The sequence below is a fragment of the Neoarius graeffei genome, chromosome 28, assembly GCF_027579695.1.
Source record: "Neoarius graeffei isolate fNeoGra1 chromosome 28, fNeoGra1.pri, whole genome shotgun sequence".
Taxonomy (NCBI): Eukaryota; Metazoa; Chordata; class Actinopteri; order Siluriformes; family Ariidae; genus Neoarius; species Neoarius graeffei.
This window is the reverse complement of record NC_083596.1, coordinates 39,934,978-39,943,832: the sequence shown is the minus strand read 5'-3', so window position 1 is coordinate 39,943,832 and position 8,855 is coordinate 39,934,978. Positions and strand designations below refer to the sequence as shown.

Here is an 8,855-nt window from a genome sequence, read left to right as displayed (position 1 = left end):
TTTAGCATAGCGGAAATGGCGATGAGGCCGATAGCCTTACCGAGGTGACGTCACAGATGTCAAGGTCATTTGCTCAGATCACTTTAATCGTAAAAATTACGATATTAGATTTATTGTTAACGCTTAAAGCTATTCCTGTGCCATTCTTGAGGTCTCAAGGCCTTTATAAACAAAGTGAGGCCATGGTTCTGCGTATCTCCTTTAAACCCTGGATGAATTCAACCTTGTGACCTTTTTGATTGTTTCTTCAGGTTTTGGATAGCTGACTCCTGGCCAGGCTTGAGGTAACCCAGATGTTTTATGTATATGGTTTTTTTTTTTTTAAACACCTTGTCATGATGATTGGCTTTTTATGTTCAACTGCTCTTATGCCTATGAAAGAAACGAGCCTCTCTGAACACCTCGTCCTTAGAACAGGAAGCATTAATGGATGTTTGTAAACTGATTGTGTATTGATTTGTTTTCTAGATCCTCTGACACGATGCAGGCTTGTGACCTTCACGAAGACATTCGTGCTACATGCAGCACTGATTTCCCAATGGTACTTTTTTTTTTTTTTTAAAAACCAAAAAACCCTACAGCTTGATGTATTCCTGAGGTCTATCCCGACTGGCCCCTCACAGTAGAGTCATGTCGTTGGAAATGCCTCACAGATGAACTCTGTAGTATAGCTTTACCCATGGTGTTACTGCTGTTAACTCTGTGGGCAAATGCTGCAGGACAAATGTTTATACTGTTATGAGGATGAATGCAAAGAGAATGAGTTTTAGTCTGTTTTCATGTTTATTTGCTTGTCCTGGATTATTGCCTTTCACAGGATATAGGCCACCTCAGTTATTAATCAGTGCATTGTGAGGTACACCTTGCTGATGCGTGCATCGATTCCGATGTTACAAATGCTGTGACTGTAATCTTGAGAGAAACTGTCCCTTAAATTGCAGTGCAGGATAAAGCCAGTGGGTGGCAGCAGGTCACTCGACATGATGTGGTGCAGATCTCAAAAAATTTGAGAAGTTGTATCCACCACCAGTGAAACTGAGGGCAGAGATATGGCAGCATTTCAGGCTTTTGGAAACACCTGGTAGTCATGAGTCGGATATGACTCGTGCAATATGCAAGCTGTGTTGATCAACTGTTTCTGAAAAAAAAAATCTGAAAGCATGTTGAGCCTTAGCTCCTAGTGAGCTTTCAGTTTGTCCAGAGTTATTTGTTCTTGTCACAGGGACAAAGTACACTTTGGTCAAGTGAGACCAAAGTAAGATCTCGGGACTTGCTTAAGTATTTTAAAGTGCATATCACGGGTAAATTCAGGAGCGAGATCAATGTAATTCTCCTATTTTATATTAAACTTTGGTTAAATATCTGTTGCGTTTTGTGCAATTTTTTTTTACCTTGCGCAATACCAGAAGAATCCAGTTGAAATCAAGCCATTTGAGGCGAATTGGTCCGCCTCTGAAAAAACTTGCCATTTGGATTTCCCGGGAAACACTGATTTTTCGTGATGTCGCATGTGGGACGCCTCCTTCTGAATCCTACATCAGCGCTGGTTTGTTTATGAGAAAACGACCTGGTGGTTTTCTACAAATTTCTTCAACGCTATCACAATTATTAAAATGGTTAACTGCTGTATCATAGGAGGGTGTAGCAACACCAATCTTGATGGGATTAGCACTCATCGTTTTCCAAAAGACCGGACAATGAGAGAGAAATGGGAGCACTTGGTGTACACAGGCTGTGCACTGAAACCGTGCGAAGCTCTCGCAGCCTGCTGGCGCTTCCACAGGTGACGTCACGAATCTGGCTCCAGACTCCCTTGGGATTTTTCCAGACGCTTTTTTTTTTTTTCCTGCTGTAGACGGATGGCCAAAATTACCCTTCTGGAGGAGTGTGTAAAGGGACATACTTTCATATTTAAAAAAAAAAAAAATTGGTCCAGGATATGCAGTTTAAGGCTACCCTTACTGTTAAATATTAAAGCAGCTGTGGTAGTAAATTGTGCAAGATATGGTTGTTACTAGAAAAACTATTGATATGTATCATGTTCAGGTTTTTTTCTAGAAAAATTTAGTATGAGGGAGCGAAGGGGGGGGGGGGGGGGGGGGATGGTGCCGCCCCCCGGCCGTGCAAAGCCTTTGAAAAATGCTCCAATGGGACATTCTGAGGCTATCTGAGAGGGAAATTGTAACAAATTGTCTGTCAACATTGAAAAAGAAAGAAGTAATCTTCTGCCCCGGACAGTCTTTGGCTTTCTTCCGCTTTGTGCCGCGGGATGACATCTTTAAATGCCCAAGTGTCAACAAAAACAACTCGAACTACTTCTGTCAAAAGCTCCCGCGCCGGTGGGTGAAAGGTCATTCAGTCTCGAGAAATCGCGCTGTACAAGTCAGCTGACCTTGTATGTAACCCATGTCAAATCTCGCGAGAGCAGCCGCGACAAGTAAACAACTAAACAACATGGCGCCTCAGTCTGGAAAATGCCAATTCGGATTGTTTTTGCACCGTCTGGCGGTGTATCTACTATGATTTGAATATTTTTGGAGCAATTATAACATATTTGATGATCAGACACATTGTCACGTAGTGTTGCTGGGATGTTTTCACGGAGTCGGTAAGGGGGCGCATGCCGAGAGTAAGAGGGCGCAGCACCCCTGTTCCCCCATTTAGACGAAAGCCTGGTGTTGATGCCGTATGCTATCGTGAGGTCGTAGGAGAACCCAGCTTTAGTGAAAATTGAGTTCAAGAAAGTTGAAACTCTTTTTGCTGTTCTTGTTACAGGTTAATTGTCCACAAGAGGGTGCACTCGTCCCAGCACTGGTGAGTTAAATTCCTGGTGGTTTATTTCCAGCACTGTGGTATCTGCATCCAGTTGTATATCTGGCTGGATTGTTCAAATGGCAGTGCAAGAGCAACTCGAATAACCTCCCCTGGTGGACCTTATAGGCCTGGTGCGTTGGGTCCCGGATGGTGCTGAGACACGCCATGCTGGAAGATGAGTTACCTGGGTTTCTTTTGATCACATGATTAAATTGAGCTTCCGTTCTGCAGGAATCCTGAGATCCTCACTCGAATTATGTGATCCAATGTGCACGTGCGCACGTCCATCCTTCGGTAAGCAAATTTCATTGCACTGTTCAAGCATTTCATGCAGAATGAAACCAGCCACATAGCTATTGTGAGGGGGATGATTTTTTTTTTTTCCTCTCCTTTTCTCCTGCATTGTGTTGGTGTTTCAAAGCTAGGTGGTAATTAGATTGTTTCATGTTGCCACCAGGAAATGCATTTTTTTTTTTTTTAAATATAAAGGTCAAGTTTATTTGTATAGTGCTTTTAACAATAAACATTGTTGCAAAGCAGCTTTATGGAATTTGAGCAACTTGGGGCCCGTTTACACGAGGACGCTGTCGGGTAAAAACGACTAAATATTTTATCGGAAGTGCCTTTCGTCTACACGGGGACGGCGTTTCCGAGGCTGAAAAACGGAAAAAATTGAAAACGCCTTCCAGAGTGGATAAGTTAAAAACAGCCCCCGTTGCATATCCGTCTAAACTACCCAATACGCGAAACTCTGCTCGGATCTGCTCACGTCGGGTACGTGTTTACGTCATACATATGTCATACTGTACATGCCAGCCCGGGAAGTAAGAAAGTAAGTCCTTCGAACATCTATACGGAATCTGCACGTACCGTTAATGAACAGAGGCGGGTATAGTATGCGCTTTTTTTTTTTTTTAATTAAACTTTCTTACTTACCATAGCCAGAGTAGTCAAAGTTTTCGCGGTGCAGATCAGACAAGACGGAAGACGTTGCGCATGCGTGCAGACATGGCGGAGGTCTTTCACAGCACCACCTAGCCGCCTGGCATGCACATCCAATTGAATTCCACACATTTATGCGTCACCGTATAGACGCAGATTTCCTCTTTGAAAACAGTCGTGTAGACGTGGAAAAAAGTGAGAACGAAAACGGACTTTTGCGTTTTTGTTTCAGACTGTCCCCGTGTAAAGTGGGCCTTAAGATATGAGCTAATTTTATCCCTAATCTACCCCCAACGAGCACGCCTGTGGCAAGGAAAGACTTCCTCAGACAACATGAAGAAACCTTGAGAGGAACCAAACAATATTCAGCAATAACAAAAGGAAATTTTAATATGTGTGCTAGAGGAAAAAGAATAGTCTACCTCTGTTAATAGTTGCCCAAGGTGAATCTTTACTAGATAACTGGAAGCAGGCAGAGTCATGACTCCCTTCAGGTTCGCAAGAAAAGTCAAGTGGTTATCGTATCTATGCGTTTGTTTTGGTATTTATAGTGAGTGAGTTCTGGCTGAACATTGACCACTTCTTGGTTTTTAGTTCTCAAAGCAGGAATAATAGCCAGGGGATTTTTGTCAGTTATGATGCCTGTAAAGGTCAACTGAAGTCTTTAGTGGAAAGTTGAGAACGATCTGTGGTGTCAAATATTCCTGAACGTTTGTACATTAATTTTTAAATGGGATGTACTTAAAATACCCTATCGATACAGTTCCAAATGCCTTAAATGTTACTCCATTAGTTAATGTGAACAAACTATAAACAGTAAGCAGTGCCACTATGTTGGGCAGAATGGTAGACTCTCCACTCCATCTTTAGGGTCAATTCAATGGTGTCGGCCACTCCGGCATCTTCTTTGAGGACATCCACCATTGTTTTGACTGGCCTGCCATGTGTGGGCTCCCATAATACCGTTAGATGCTGGGATCTCTGGATGTTGGAGGCCTGAAGCTTGAGTCGCCTCGCTGCCATTTTGTCCGAGACCCTGTGGAGGTCTCATACAGTTCTTAATTGGTGAGGCGTTGCTGCCAGTTGATATTGTGAATGGCACTAAGCATTCTTGTATAACACCTGTCTAGGGACTTGGTAAGGGAAGTGGTCAGGGTCCAGGCCTCACAGCCATAGAGCAGGATGGATTCAATGGCTGCTGTGAATATCCTGGCTTGATAACTTGGATGTCCAAACTCTCTTCAGGTTGTGGAGGGCTCTCCAAGCTCTTTAACGTCCCTGTCTGTGCTCTCCACTCTTGAGCTAAGATGTGTAAAGTTGTTGACCTCTTGAAGCTGGTGACCACTGCTACTTTGAGGAGTCAAGGATGTTTTATTGAAGGCCATGAATTTGGTGATCTTGGCATTGAGGTCAATGCCAATGTAAGCAGTAGCTGATTAGTGGTGTTGGTTCATTAACCAGGGTTTAATTCTGTGAGGTGAGAATAAGGTTTGTGCTTGGCTAATTAGTGGGTGCCAGTATTCACCAAGAGCGCTGGGTACTTTTTTTTTCTCCTTCTTCCTGATAGTATAACGAAGTGTTAATTTGCATAGACTTGTTTGTGAAACTTTTTTTTGGGGGGGGGGGGGTGTTATTTTTGCGGTTGCTGCATTTGACACGCCCATTTGAGGTAATGCAGTCAGGCTTTAGTCAGCACGCAAGCACTTGTGGTATGTTGTGGCCCTTTTCCACTACCCTTTGTCAGCTCGCTTCAGCTCACTTCAGCCCGACACGGCTAGCATTTCGACTACCAAAAACCAGCACGACTCAGCTTGCTTCAGCCCTGCTTAGCCCCTAAAACTCACACCGTTTTGGAGTGGGGCTGAAGCGAGCCAAAGCGAGCCGAGTGGGGCTAGGGGCGTGAGCAGACACTCCCCTGTGCACTGATTGGTGAGGAGGAGTGTCCTCACATGCCCACACACGCCCCGCGAGCGCGCTGGGATCTGTAAACACCGTAAACCCGGAAGAAGAAGAATTACGAGAATTTCTGAAGCCTTATGCGCCTCGCCTCATCTATACGCTCTTGCCAGTATCTGTTGGTGGTGTCGGTGACAACAAGCCACAGCACCAAGACCAGCAACACTAACGACTCCATGTCCTCCATGTTTATTGTTTACTATTCGGGTTGTGAGACTACCGCTTAAAAGATCACTGATGTCACTGTTTGCGCTGCTTAACGACATCACCTGACGTCCACCCACTTTCGCTAACTCCACCCAATGTGTCCACCCACTTCCAGCCAGCACAGTTCAGCACGGTTGTAGTCGAAATGCAACTCCAACAGCTCCGCTCAGCTCGACTCAGCACGGCTCAGCCCGACTCAGCCGCGTTGGTAGTGGAAAAGCGGCATTGGGGTGGAATTCAGCTACAGGTCTAACCTCCAAGCATCGTCTTGTGCTAGTTGGTGTGTGAAGTGATTTGAGTTGACGTGTGCTTTATCATTTGCAGGTCCATCCTGAGGAGGATTCGGGAACGAGTGAGGTGACTTTTTTTTTTTTTTTTTTTGTCAATCTTTTTAGATCGGTCATATACCAAGGCTTTCGGGAGTCAGAGTTCTCGACTTGCTGTGGACATGACCGGAAAGCATCTCCCATCCCAGTGAATCGCTTCAGTAGTTCTGGTGTGATCCACTGGGAACATGTTTAAACCATAAGTCCATGTTCATTTTGCTTCTGTGATTTTATAGGCTTTAAAATATTTTTCTTTTTCGACAGGTTTTGTATTTGGCGCATCCTGTCCCGGCTGTGGGATTCTCTGACACGAACGGTGAGGCTCTCGAAGCATCCGATGGATCACTTTCAAAGGGGGTCAGCCACGTACCACTACTGGCGATCCTTAACGCCGTGATCCCACATCAATGCCCTGCAAGATAACAAGCAGGCGTTTTTGGTTGATCAGATGTCTGCTGTCCAAAGGGCAACATTATAGTCTCTGGCAGTGTAACTGCTTCTACTGAAGCATTTGTGCTCTTTCGGGGACTTCACTCGTTTATTTTGCACCTCATTGGTTGGTCATTGATCAGTCATGTGACACGGATTAGAGTATAATCCTTTATTAGCTTGCTGAGAACACTTGTCCATAAAATCTTGGGTATAAGGGATCTAAAAAATTAAAGGGACACGACATCTAAACTTATCAGTATAACTCTCGCTTATTGTAACGTACAAGGCCGTTCCAAAAACAAACTTGATTTTCATGTTTTGTTTTTCCTGTTTTATGATCATATCTCATCCTCTCTTCTCCAATTCTGCAGATCATCCAGAAAGCCTGTGCTAATGAGCAAAAGGAGGGCTGAGCGGCGCCTGGTGTAGTGCTGATCTCCAATAAAACTTTTGACATGTTTTGGTTTGAATTTCTTTCTTTCTTGTATTTGTAACTGTCATCTTCCCCTGTGGTTAATATGTACTAACTTCCTCTTTTTATACCAAAGGAACTCTTTTATTAGTAAACAGTGCAGCTTCACCCTTCTGTCTCGTGTCATTTTATGGCGTCTCGTGCACCACATGGCCGTCTGGGAGTGCTGTCATGCCTCCCTGTGTAGTTTCAGCTGTTCAGAATGGATTTGGTTCGTTGTAAGAAGTTGAGCATGTGGTGACATGCAACGTCTAATTGTTTACTGAGGTCTCGCTGTATAACACGGTCTACTCATTTACCTCCATTTTGATCTTGTAACTGATCAATTTAAAAAAAAAAATAAAAAAATTTTAGAACAGCAGCCTGCATACATGATTGTTTTCTATAAACGTCTATGGCACAAACACCGAGCCTCTCATGCGTCACTGTGATCAGAGGAACACAGCAAGCACTTGAGCAGCATTAAAATGGAAGCCTTTCTGCCAAGCAGAGACGCGGCGCTTGGCGTTTCCCACGGGTCATGGGACGCAGATTAAAGGATTCTCTTCAGAGGGCGCAGCTCTCGCTTCATACCAAAGCAAATGTGCTGAGCAATACCAATTGAAAAGGGGCTAGAACTGGCTACATGGCTTTAAAGGCCTGTGATTTGAACTTGCTGTTTAAAAAAAGTGTAAATATTCAAAAGCTTTTTTTTTTTAAGTTTATAAAAATACATGCAAGCTCAACTCATTGCGTACTTGACTGTGCTTTCAGTCCCATGAATTCTTCTTATAGGAAGTTCATTTCTTAAGTGTCACTTTTTTTTTTTTTGGACCTAGGAAATTACAAAGTCAGGAATAAAAAGCTTTCGGTAAGATTCCTTCCCACCACCACTGAAGGGTTGTTTGAATTCTTGCTGAGTGGAGGGTCTTGTGTTCTTCACGGCCTGTGGATTTACGCGAGGTGTGTTTGGAAATGCAGACTGTAACGATCAAGTTTTCTGCTTGTTTAGTCAAAGGAACACGTGTTCAAGTGCCAGGAACATGTCTGAATCCTGCTGATGACTGAACACACCAGAGCACTTTAAAATTATATTGCATGCTTGACTAATGATTAATCTTTGCTTTCGCTCGATTATTGGACTGTTAAGGGACACTAAATATGTTGCTTAATCTTCCAGGCTCGTTTCTGCTCTTTAAAATGCACCAAGTTGTGATTTTTCTCTCCGTCTTAAATAAATTCAAGCTAACTTGGAGCTTTTCCCAGGTATAAAAGGCCAAGCACATGTCTCTTAATAGCATCAGCGCCTTGCTGGTCGTTATGTAACGGTGAATATGGAGGCTTTGAAATCCCATCAACTCAAGCGCAAAACACGCCTGTCCTTTGAACCAGTCCAGTGCTTGTTTAGGAGATCAAATTGGCCCCGGGATCTTATCACTACTGCACACAAAGAAGGCCTGTGTTTATGAGCCTGTGTAGCAAAAAGCTGGCTTGCCAGCATGATGTGACTTTTGTGAATTATTAAACTGCTGCTTACCTCTAACATGGTGTTACATGACGGTCAAAACGGAGTACTGTGCGGAATTAAATCGGTAATGTTGGACATGATCACGTATGGCTTGTTTGGGTGTGGTTTTTCATAAATACTCCACAGGGTTTCGTTGCAAATGACTGACTGACTGGTGTTCTATTCATGACAAAATCAAAGTGTCACTGGTTATAAAATA

General features: G+C 43.6%; 1 non-coding gene across 1 annotated transcript; it reads left to right on the top strand.

Annotated features, from left to right (window-relative positions):
- Positions 1–592: 592 nt before the first annotated feature.
- On the top strand, positions 593–726 carry LOC132876198 (small nucleolar RNA SNORA18). The gene has a single exon (XR_009651934.1). It is a non-coding gene; the product is annotated as a small nucleolar RNA SNORA18 (small nucleolar RNA).
- The last annotated feature ends 8,129 nt before the right edge of the window (positions 727–8,855 follow it).